Raw genomic sequence first — 13,183 nt, forward strand, 5'->3', positions numbered from 1 at the left:
GAGTCCATCTCACAGCGGGCTCAGTGTGGCTCTGAATACCCTGTAGTTATTTCCTGGTTCCAGAACTGATCATTTTAGGAGTAAACATGCAGGTTGTTAGTGGAATCTCTACACTCGTTTCTTTTTCTATGGAGAATGGGTTAGTATGGTAAGAAAAGTCAAGTGGAAGCTGGTAGAATCCCCTATGACTACAAAAGGGTAAACTAAAGAAGTATCACACTTTTAGAGGTGTGGCAGAAATCAGTGCCACCAACATGGACTTGAAAATTGCAGGGATGATGAATCCCACCACATCACCAATCAACTTACCTATTTGGCCTGGGACCAAGCATGGATCTTGGAGAACAACTGGATTATTCTCAACTTAACTGGGTGGTGTTTCTAATTGTAGCTGCTTTTCCAGATGTAGTTTTGTTGTTTAAAAAAAAATCAATACAACCTCTGGTAGGTATTGATTTGATAAATGCTACTTTTTTTCTCTATATCTGCTAATAAGGACCACCAGAAGCAATTTGCTTTCAATCAGCACAGTAGGCAGTACACCTTTACTGTCGTACCTCAGGGCTGTAACTCCTCAGTCTACTGTCATAACCTAATCCTGTGGATGGATCCTGGTAACCCCTCCATTCCACAGGGTGCCACACAGGCCTACTGTGCTGCTATCAGACCATGTGGTCCTGGTTGGTAGGAAACAGCAGTTACTCTGCATATCTTGATAAGAAAAATATAAACAAATGGAGAAAAAAATAAATCCCACAAAAATTCAGGGATCGTCTATTCTGTTGAAATTTCTAGGGGTCCAAGAGTCAGGTCAGGTTGAGATGTTTCATGCAACATGAAAGAGAAGTTGCAGCATCTGGCCTTTCTTACCACTAAGGTAATGGTACAATGCCTGGGCAAGTTCTGGAAGCAACTGCACTTCGTTTGGCATGCTACGCCAATTCACTTATCAACCCGAAAAGCTGCTGGTTTTGAGAGCAGTCTGGGAAATGAGAAGACTTTGTAAAAGATCCAGGCTACCATTCTGCCATCTGAATGGAACAAATGACTTGGCACATGCAGTTGTGCTAAAAGTAGCTGTGGTAGGTCTCTATAGGTAAGTCACAACATGGACCTTTAGAACGTGGGCATAAAACTATGCCATACTCTGCACATTATTATTCTTCCTTTAAGAAAAAGTTCTGCCTTACTTTTGGGCCTAATAGAGACCGAATTCTTGACCATGGGCCACCAAGTAATAATGCCACCTGAGTGACATTATGAGATAAGTTAGGGTTCCAGTCAGTCTATTCTTGTGCTCTCCTGCTTCATGTGTTGCTATTCTTCCCATTGCTTTTCCTGTTGACCTGTAGTAACTTCAGGCCACTACCAAATGCAGAGTTTTTCCTGCACTACCTACATCACTTTGTGGTCCCTGATGGGTGACTTTGATCTTTCACCTGTCCCCTTCCAGATTGTCTTAGTTCACTTTTTGTTGCTATAACAAAATATCATAGACTGGGAAATTTGTACAGAATAGAAGTTTATTTGGCTCACAGTTCTGGAGCTTGGGGCACCTAAGAGCATGGTGTCTGCTTGGCTTCTGGCAGGCGCTCTCTTGCTGCATCACAATATGGTGGAAGGTAACACATGGCGAGACAGAGCAAGCAGGCTAGTTTGGGTCTCTCTTTCTCTCCTTATAAAGCCACTAAAGTCATCACAAGGGTCCCACCCTCATTACCTCATCTAATGCTAATTATCTACTCAAGGTCCTACCTCCAAATGCCATTAACGTTTGCATGTAGGGATTAAGTTTTCAACAGGTAAAATTTGGAGGGACACATTCAAACCATAACACAGATATTCACTTCCCAGCTTCCACCACAAGGGCGATGGACAAAATTCCTATAACAAATCCTTTATTTTATATTACTCGTAATGATTCTGCTTTCCTCATCAAACCCAAACTGGTACAACTGCCTATTATGTATATGATTACATTTAATTTTCATAACAGCTCTGTCTGATAGATCTAATCCTCCAATTTTATAAACGCAAAAACTGAGAATTAAAGCAGTTTGCCCGACACTTCATGCCTGGTGTGTGGAATCCAGAATCAGAACCTGACTCCAGACCTGCACACACTGCTTGGGAGAAGCAAAGGACTTTGCCAAGCTGTACCCAGATCCCAAACAAGAAGCAACACAAATGCCCACTGGAGAGAAGTGAAGAAGTCAATTGAGGTGCATTCCATTAGTGAAGAAGTGAAAATATACCATGCGCAGCCTCACAACTCACAGGGGCGGTGCTGCTCCTAATGTGGACAGGGCAAGTCAGACACAGGAGGACGTGCTCAGGATTCCATTGCACGGAGGTCAGAGACAATCAAATGGAATCTTGTTTGGGGACGAGGAGTACAAGGCGGGGGTAGCCATAGAAATCAAGACAAAAATTATTCTTGGTGGGGGGTAGCAAGAAGGGTAGTGGGGTACTCACAAGGTATTTTCTTGACCTGCTTGAAAAGCACTCATTATATAACAGTCTGTTCTGCTGTAATTCATGTTTTATGGACTTTTCTGCCCGCGTGTATTCTGTATGTAACCATAATAATGGTTTTTAAAGCACATGTCACAGCAACTCTTACAGCTTCACAGTGGCAATACTAAGGATGCTTTGTAAAGCTCAAATGCCAACCAGCAGTTCCCCTACCTCCTTAAAACTTCTGTTTCCTGCCCAAGGAACAACACTTTCTTAGACCCCTTCAATTTCAAAAGAAGTTTTTTTTTTTTTTGGTTAAAGAAGTTATCACTTAAGAGGATTGTCACATACGTTGCCAGATAGAGAGTAAAACAGACAGCATGAGCACCACCCTCGTGAGCTAAATAGCACTACAGGAACTGCTCCTCACAGGGCATCCTAGGGAATAACAGATATCCAAAATGCCAGGTCTCTGAAAACAGCTGTGGCTGATGGTTTCATTATGCTATATGTTCAGTCCCTCTACAGACAAGGCAACTTAAACACAGAGAAATTAAGTAATTTGCCTCTGTCGCTATCCAGGAAATTGAAAATCCAAGTGTTGAACAAAACCCTTTAACCCTGGAGCCTGCTTGAGTAACCACCAAGCCATACTGCCACCCCCAACCATTGTCTAAATTATGAAGCGGTGTGTTTACCCACACACACACACAGAAATCTTGAAATTCTCCTTCTCTTTGCAGTTGAACAATAAACCCCACCCCCTTCATTCTAAAAGTTCTCTTGATTCCATCCCTATGTTAATTCCCTCAGCTTAACACTGGCCAGTTTCATCCCTCACCCGATTTATGGCAGATTCTCTCTATAACCAACTCCTCTCACGCCAGCTATAAATCTTTTGATGGCTCCCCATTGCCTACCTTGTCAAGCACAGACCCGCTCCATGCCTTACAGTGCCCTTCTTGACCTGGCCCTGGCTCTCGAGTCTCACCTTCTATTTATCCTTTCGTCCATCTCTCTGCTAACGATCCCAGACTATTTACAGTACCCCTATGCACCACAGTGCTTTTCCCCACTGGCTCTTCCCCACCCCTCCACTCTCTCTCTGGTCCTAGTCATCCTTCAAAACCCAGTATGAACACCAGTTCCTCTGGGAAGCATTGCATGATGCCTTCCAGCCAGTACTTCTCTCCCCAATCTCTCTATACCTCTCCTATGACCTTTATCAAAGTCTGCCCTGCTGAGAATTACCCACCTGTCACCCTCACAGACTCTAAACCAGAATAAGGACTGTGTCTTATTGACTTTTGATTCCCAAAGCCTGGCACAAAATAGCACCAGCAATTCAGTTCATATTCAATGACTCTGTTTCACCCACTTAAGTTCATGTCCAGTACTGAGGACTTGCATGACACCATGACACTCTCCTGTCCTGATATCCTGGCAGGTTCCTCCCAGAGCAAAATAGCTAAGGCAGAGATCATGTGGAGGTAGGAGGATGGAGTCCTTTTCTGGCCAATGGGAGATGACTGATACTGGGACCTGCACAAAGGACTATTCATGTGGGGTGCAAGTCTGGCTGGATGCCCACCTGAAACAGATTTTTGCCTGGCCCAGTCTCAGACTCCAGAGACTCTGCCAAGGTGAATCAGGATGAGGAGAAGTGGAAAATTCCTCCTTCACATCTCATTGGGAAACTTGAACCAGAAATTAACCTTCCAGGCCCAGCCTGTCTCGTTTTTCCAGACAGGACTCCCTGATTCTCCAGTCTACCCTGAAAGGAGCTGTCGTGGGAGCAGTGTGAAGCTGCTGGGGAGACTTTCATGTGGCTTCTCTGCTAGAAAACAGTCCCCTCCTAGAGGCCTTTGGAACACAGCTTCATTGAGAACCTGGCCTGTCTTCCAGGCAGGGCATGGGGACTGTTTTTCAAGGGAAAACACATGCATAATTGCTGGAGAAATACACACATTTTATTTCTTTTGAGCTTTGTGAGCATTCTTCCTTAAATAAATCATCCTGCATGATCTTGTGACCTGAGACCTGGAAGTGGTTTGGTCCTGGCCCTGAACTGTGGCCTCCAGAGAGAGGAACACATCCCATTTGGACGCCCATGTGAACACACACGATGCTGCTTTGTTTTCACCCAAATGGGCAGAACAGCTGGAGCTGCCAGAGTCTATCATCTGGATGCCTTTTTCAAGAGCCAAACAGGTATAGGGCGACCTGCCTGGTCACAGATGAAAAGGAACAGGAAGTCGGTAGAGACAATAGGAATCGTCTTCGACAGCCCTCTCCATTTACAGAGCAGGGCACTAAGGTCCAGAGAGGAAAATCCTGTGGCTGGTGTTTCCCAAGGCCTGGCTGCATGAAGTCTCCTGGGGAACGAATCACCAATGCCACGAATGCTGGGCCCCAACCAACACTCAGTCTCTGGGGATTTCCTCCGGAACCAGGGTTTTGAGTGGCTCCCCTGGGAGCTCTGGTACACCCTGAAGTCTGGGGCTCACGCAACATTCTCTGGCCTTTCTATTTAGATGCAGGCTGAGCTCGTGTTTCTCATGGACTTCAGCTGTCCTTTCATCTGCTGTTTACCCGCCCTTCCAGCTACAATTGCTCCATCTCGAGTTCTCGCACACTTAGACCACATCGCCCTGCTTGCCACCCGCTCCACCCAGGTCCTCATCTAAGACTCCTGGCATCCTAAGCTGCCAACAGTACTCCAGGGAATGGCACACTCTCTCCAGCAGTGTCTGAGCTGTGCGTGGCCCCAGAGAGGATCTGCTGCTGCCCCTCCTCCCCGTCCCCATCTGTACACGTTCCTTCCTCTGTTCCCCCTTGTGTACAAAGTGCTGACATTATTCATAGAAGCAACAGCATCTGCTGTCTCCAGAAGCCGGAAGCTCTGTGTGGTCTCAAGAGGGGTCTGTAAGATAATAAGTCCTTTTGAATTTGGGAGCTTGCTCAGGCTTATTGTAAGTAACCATTTTGCTAAATGTGTCTATAGACTTCTGGCGCATATGATTTAGAACTTTACTGAATTCATATAATTCTATAGTCATCCTCGGTATCCAGGGGGATTGGTTCCAGGACCCCCTACAGATACCAAAATCTATGGGCCCTCAAGTCCCTCATGTAAGATGTCATCATTTTTGCAGATAACCTATGCAAATCTCTCTAGTTTAAGGAATAATGACAAGAATGAAAAGCCTGTACATGCTCAGCACAGATACATTTTTTTTCAAATATTTTCAATCTGCAACTGGTTGACTCAATGGATGCAGAACCCACAGATCCACAGGGCCAACTGTAATCCCATCCCTCCACATAGCCACCTCTGTGTTGGCCTTTAATTTAAATAAATGCCGTTTTGGGAAGTCCTCTATGCGTGAGTGCTACTTCCTTGAAGGCAGGCCTGTCCTCTCAAGGGGAGCAGGAAAGAGGGAGAGACACATAGCAGGGGAATCTGATCCACATGGGCCAGTCCTTCTTCAGCTGTTGAACCTCCTCATAGAGAGAGTTTCAGTCTTTTCATCTGAAAACAGACTGCAATTCCCACCTCACAGAGTAGATGTTGTAAGATTTAGAAGCCCAGTGCCTGATGTTGACACTTGGTGAATGTCCCTGTCCTGCTCCTGGCCATCACATGCTGCTATTTTAGGGACATGCTGCAAACTCTCAAGACCTAGATTTTTGTGGACTAAGACTCTGGTAGTTGGAGGACCCCTCTGGAAAGATCTCTAAATTGCTGAAGAGAGAAGAGTAGGTTGAGTTCCTGCCATTGGAATGGTAGTATCAGATAAGTATTTGGAGTGTGGTCTGTCACCATGGGCACCTTTAGAAGGACTGGAACCACATTACTTCACCTAAGTTAGACTACATAATATCTCATGATCCATTCTTATGATCCTGTGATAACCAGCTTGGCCTGGCACTCAAGGTTCATTATAAACACAATCAAGTCAGTCTTACAGACTCATCCATCATTATTCCTCCAAATCCCATATTTCTGGGGGACCCAAGATAGCAAAGATGAGGTAGGCAGCAGATCTCACCTCCTCTGCAGTTTGGAATCAAAGCAGTGAAAGAACAGCTTGATGGGAGAAGTGGGTGACTCACAATATTGGAAGGTCAGAGACATGGAAGGACTTGAAAATTCTAGTTCCTAGAATAAACCCCATATTTCTTCCAAGCCATGAAGTTTGCTGTCTCCCCTCCATGTCACACGGTTTCCTGCAACCAGACTTCCGATTCTTAAACTTTGCATTCCTCCTTTCTCTGCAAGACGAATTTCCATTCATCCGTGAAGGCCCCATTCCACCAAGCTCCTTCTGCTTCCCTAGCTATGGTAGCCCCAGCTTTCAACTGCATTTCTCTTAGGATGTTACCATTGAACTGCTTTGTATTCTAGCATGTGGGGACAGATCTTACCAGACCACATCTTACTGGACTCTTTGAGGACAGACCCTGGTCCTCAATTTTTCTCAGAATACGCCCACTGGCACGTGACAGATGTTCATGAATGTTCATTGAAATGAACCATGGGATTCTAAAGATTAAGTCAAATACACCAAGTCTTTGATTTGAGCACTTTTCTTGTTTGTTTATTGGCGACAAAGACAGGAAGATACCTTCTCTATCAACTTCAAATTTAAATAAAGAAGGTTATTATGAGAATATGGGGGATTATTATTGACCTCTCAGGACAAGAAGTGGGTAATGGTGGGTCACAAAGAAATAGAAAAACTTTCCTCTGTCTATCCTTCAAGGGGCTGCAGGGTCTTTCATTGCCTCTTTCTCTATGTCAACTCTCTTCACGTGGCAGCCTGGACCTCTCTATAAAGCTCTTAGTTTTGTCTTCTATAATTTAGGCTTTGTCCATGACTCCTGTTTTGTTATGCACAGTACCAGCTCCTGTCCTGCTATCTCAGGACCTTCCATTTCAAGCAGCCTCCTAATTCTCTGTGTCTCTTAATTAATATTCTCTTGAAAAATAAACTGATTGGCTCAGTCCAGTCTGTGCCCCAAATCACATGTGTACCTCTGGGCCAACCAGCTGCCTAGGAACAGCAATGTCTGATACCAGTATGACCTGGTAGATTCTACCCTTTCAGCAAGAAGACAGAATTCAGGAAGAAGGAGGGGAGAATTAGAACGTCTCCCAATAACCTGCCATTGGTTGGATCATCATCACAACAGAATCTAATACAATAATGTCTACAAAAAGCAATGAGGCAGAGGGAGACCAGTAAGGACTCACACAGTGAACCACAGCACTTGCTGAAACGGGAGCACCTGGGTGCTGCTTATATGGGTCTCTGGGGCCTGTGGCAGCTGAGGGTCACATACAGGTTGGCTCAGTCTCTCTCAACCTTCTACTTGCATTTCTGTTTTTTTCCCAAGAGAAACATGAATGGAGCAAGTAGACTTACCCAGATGGATATTTCTGGTCTGTTCTCTCCATTGCCAGCAGAGGTAACTCTGAAGTTGACAGGATGAGAACCAAGGAGAAAGGAAAGAGGTGGGAATAGAAAGCATGGATCTGGGAGCCAGAGGCACTCCCACTAAGTCATGCAGAGGACACTCAAAGAGGCCACTGATTGTCAATTAAAGCAGGCTCAGGATGGTGCCTCAGTAGATGTGCAGGTGCTGGTGTTTGCTTTCCCCTGCTTTAGACTGACCTGATGTAGTATTTCCCTTCCCAAAACAATAAATAATAAATCAATACAATAAAATAATAACTAATTCTCTTTGAATATTACTCAGTCATAAAGAATGAAATTATAATATTTGCTGATAAATGGATAGAACTGGAGACTATCATGCTAAGTGAAATAAGCCAATCCCCCCCCCACAAAAAAAAACAAAGGCCAAATGTCCTCTCTGATATGTGGATGCCAACACAAAATGCGGGGGGCGAGTAGAAGTTCATTGTATTAGATTATGGGAATGAAGGGAAAGGAGGGGGACAGGAATGGTACAATGAATGGGACATCACTTTCCTATGTTCATATATGAATATGTGACCAGTGAAACTCCACATCATGTACAACCACAAGAATGGGAAGTTATACTCCATGTATGTATGATATGTCAAAATACACTCTACAGTCATATATAACTAGAAAGAATAAATTAAATTAATAAAAAATAATCCTCCTTGGCTCCTTTATATCCCATTCTTTCCTGGTCAATTTGGGCAGCTATAGCAAGCTACCAAAGACTGGATAGCTTCTAAATGACAAAATTTTATTTCTTCCAGAAGTCTGAGATTGGGGTGTCATCGTGGTGGGGTTCTGCTGAAGACCCTCTTCCTGGATGCTAGAAAGGCTGCCCACCTAAATCCTTCCACAACAGAAAGCGCTAGAGCACTCTCTGGGGTCTCTTTTATCAGGGCACTACTCATATTCAGGGTACTACACAAATATTCAGTTCACAGTATTCTAATAATTACCCCAGATGTTCTGGGGGTAACTCCCCTGAATTTATGACACCTCTGGGAATTACCCCCAGAACATCTGGGTTGAGTTCATTACCACAGAGACTGGGTGAGGCCCTAAGGATGATGCTTTAAATAAACTTCTAGGCCCTTCAAATTCACATACCACTACATCTGCTCTTATTGTTCTTGTTTGTTCAAAATTGGAAAAACTAATACTAATAGCCAAAGGGCAGCCATGTGGTGTCAGGCTTCCCCTGCCGTGGCCTCCACCTCACCATGTTTTCCTATCTTCCCTCCATCTTCAGGAGGTTCTTTTTCTCTCTTTTTTGGGTGGGAGTGGGGGTGGGGACTCTTAACCACCTTTCAAAGCCCCATTCAAAAATCTCATCTTCCACACAGACTTCCCCGACTTCTCAGCCAGACCAAATATGTCCTTCCTCTGGGTTTCCACCTCCTGTGATCCTTCCATGAAGGTAGCATGTGTCATGCCCTTTGTGAGCCCCCCTGACAAGCCCGTGTACTCCTGGTGGTGAGACCCATGCCTGGTACAGCTTCATAGTACTCTGTATTCACTAGACTTTCAGGATGTAGTGAAGAAAGCAAGACCTGGGTTCCTTCTTCCCATTTACTTTTTGTGGACATTGAGCAAGACTCGATTTTCTGAAGGCTTAGGAGGCCCATCTCTAAAACAGGGGCAGGAAAGATCTTCACCCAGCCTACTCACATCCCATGAGAACAACAACTGGGGGAGCTTGCAAATCCCAAAAAACTATAGGAGTGTGGAGGGATTTTCCCCATACCCATTACATCATGATTCTCACAAATGACTTGCTGACCTGGTTCAAGAGAAACAGGTGTAACATCACTGCGTCCATCCATGATTTTGTTTCCATGGTCTGGTTACAAACAGTGTGTTGGCTCTGCCCCTCTACATTGATGCAGATGGCACTCCTCATGGGTCCCTCTTCAGTTCAGGGCAATAACCTCACAATGGTGCCTAGAGTTGCACACAAGGTGCCTAAACATTGCAAAAGCAAGGTCAGAATTAGAGTTGGTTTCTTAGGCTTCCTGTGGGGCTTGTATCAGTACCCACCCAAGGAGCACTGACGTGTGAAGAAATGCCCTTTCCTAAGTCCTTGGTTCAGTCAGTCCGTCAGTCAGTCACTGGCTCATTCACTTACTACCTCTGTATTCCCCTTGTGCCCAAGCAGTGAAGGCAGAGCAAGGGGCGGGGCTCCGTGACAGGGCTTTGCAAAGGTTCTTAGCAAAGTGCAGAGAAGCACCCAGTCAGACTCCAGGGGGGAATTGCTGCAAACCCCCCACCCCAGGTAGCACCTGAGCTGACTCTAGAAAGGAAGACAACTAGATGCCCCTGAAGAGGATCGGGTGGGTTTTCCTGCAGCAGCAATAGCTTGTGCAGAATTTGGAGGTGAATGAGAATTTGGGGTGCTGCGGGAAACACAAGTTGTTTAGAATGGCTGAGTGTTGAGGGCAAGGAGTGCATGGGCAGATACGAAGTCAGAGCAGGACAGGGATGGGCCCATGGGTCTTGGGAGCATGGCTTAGGACCTGCTTTGAAGGATACCTGAAATTCCCCTGTAAAAACTTGCTAGAGAGATCCCTCAATTAACCTGCGGAAGCGTCTCCACGCTCCTAGTCCAGTGTTCATTGGCTCATGGGCTGTTCATTCAATGCTCCCTGGCTCCACCGCTTCCGAGGAAACCCAGCCCTGGTCTTGACCAGGGCGCTGAGCGCGGGAAGGCCCCTGAGCCCTGAGCCAGGACGGATGCCCGCCGCCGACTCCACACCGGCCCAGCCGGGTTCTGCAGCTGCTGACCGCGCATTGGCGCTGGTACCAAAGGCCCGCCCAAAGGCTAGCAGCCCTCGCTGCTTCACAAGGCGGCTGAGCCCTCCCGTGCCGTGGTTAATTTTCACTTTTCATAAAGATGTGTCCGTTCAGGGGGCCAGGAGCGGAGGAAGGCCTGATGGGGAGCACGTGCTTCCCCCACGGCGGGCGCTGACCGTGCAGAGGCACGCTGCGAGCATCTTGCCGTCCCCGCGCCAGATGCTGGCTGCTTTCGGGAGGCTCTGGGCGTGGGTTCGCGACGCGTGCGGGGAGCCCCTGCCCACAAGAAAGCTCGAGGGCGGCGGCGGCCTGAGCCTCCCCTTCCCGGAGCCGCGGCGCTGGCAAGCGGCCGCCGCGTCCCCGCCCCCGCCAGCAGCCACCCGCTCGCTCCCTTCCAGCGACCAGCCTGGGAGCCACACAAAGGAAATGGCAAGAGAATGAGTCACCGAGAGGCTCGTCTGCCGCCTGGGCTGCAGGCCCACAACAAGACCATTGTGCTGCGCCCTGGGAGGACCAGGAGCGCCGGCTGGAGCGAGGCAGACATTGCAGCGCGCTGAGTAATGCGGCAGAGGAGGAATCGCACCGGAAGAGGGGCGACGCAGGGCCCCACCGCTCTGCAGAGCCACCGCAGGATCGGGAGTGGGGCTCAAGGAGGTGCCCCTGGACAGCCCTCTTCTCACACTACTGTCCCCTATGGAGCACAGAGATGTCTCCTCACCGCGGTGTCAGGGACTGGACGCCGGGGTCATGTGCCACTCAACTCTCTCTTCCTGCCGCTGTCCCTAACAGGAGCTAAACGTTTGTGCAGTGGGTGGGTGACTGGCTGGCTGGATCATTCATTTACACAAGTACTGCATGTGAGGAGCTAACCCAATACCCTCATTTCACAAATGGGTGAAATGGAGGCCCAGAGATGGAAATGAAGAGGCAACGGCTCTAGAATTGGGTGCCATGTTGTCTAGCAGGCTGTGTTTCACTGTGCAGCTGTTGTGAGACTCTCACCCAGAGGGTATGAACAGCAGGGCGGAGTGGGGTGGAGAGTCGGGATGGCTGGAACCCACAAGTTTGAATAAGATGATCCCAGAGAGGAAGAGAAACCTGACCAGTAGCGATCAGGGCTCCAGTCTCCAAGGGCAATCACAATCTCTTAGCCAAGAGAGGTCATAGAGATTACATGGAATGAGGAAAGCTCAGCAGATGAGGATCTGGTGTAGGCCAGGCACAGACATTTAATCTACTCAACCCTTTATTGTTCCAGATAAAGAAGATGACTGGAGGACTGGTGCCCCCAGGACAATCAGTTGCCAGCTCTGACAGGGTCTCAGAGTGGTAATAACTCAGTGGGGCCTCCCTACAAAAGTACCAACTTCTCAGCCTGGAAGCCCAGAAGCTCAATGATGTGGGAGCCCTCAGAGGGTGTCCGTATCTTAAAGCTAACTCACAAAGAGTTGGACTTCAGTTACCAAGAGACTCAAGTGTAGAATGAGCTGAGCTTTTCTACCTAAAAGACGCTGAATGCTGTGATCCAGGCAGGTTGCCTAGGGGCATGGAAGAAGTACCAGAGATTCAGAGTCACACCAGGGAGTGCTGAGTACCAATGAACTGTGTTTCTAAAGGGAAAGGGGGGTGGACTCTTGTAGGTCACCCATCAGAGGTCCTGAGGATGGACTTACCCATTCCTCTGTGGCCTTTTCTCCCCTAAGTCCTATGCTGACCATGCTCCCCATGCTCCAAGCAAAACAATAGACTGGGTGTGTGAACAAGCTGGACACCACACTCTAGAGACCACACCCAGGACGCAGTGATGAGAGTCCAGATGCCATCAATTCATGGCAGGGATCATTCCCTACCTCTGGTGTTTCCTAATTCCTCAACAGATGCCAACTTTAATTTTAAAATGAGGGCAACGGGCTTCCTTCCTCAAAACTTTCTAAACTATCTTGAGTTTAAAGACAAGGAGTCCAGAGAAAGTTCAGGAGCCTGCCCAAAGTCACGTGGCCGACGTGGTGGTGCCAAGATCAGAACCCACTCTATCTCATTGCACTCACCCATGACACTGCTAACAATAATGACAAAGGCTTCCAGCTGCTGACAGCTTGCTATATGATGAACACCATGCTTGACCCTTCACATATTTTTTTCATGTAATCCTCATAGCAACAGCATGAGGTTGTTGTTGTCCCCACTTTACAGGTGAAGGTGAAGGGCAGAACAGTGAGGAAATCTGCCCAAGCCAGGGTTGCTCTGTCATCAAGAGTAAGAGCTGGACTTTAAACCAGACCGTGGGTCTCCCCATCCAGGCTTAGCCACTCCACTCCATGGCAGAGCCAAGCAACAAATCTGCAGAAATGAACCCCATGGTTCCCCTGCGTCCTGCCCTAGGAAGAAGCAATCTCCATTCTGAGTGGGGAGAGGGTGTAGCCCTGTAACCTGTCATGGGT

The sequence above is a fragment of the Sciurus carolinensis genome, chromosome 9, assembly GCF_902686445.1.
Source record: "Sciurus carolinensis chromosome 9, mSciCar1.2, whole genome shotgun sequence".
Taxonomy (NCBI): domain Eukaryota; kingdom Metazoa; phylum Chordata; class Mammalia; order Rodentia; family Sciuridae; genus Sciurus; species Sciurus carolinensis.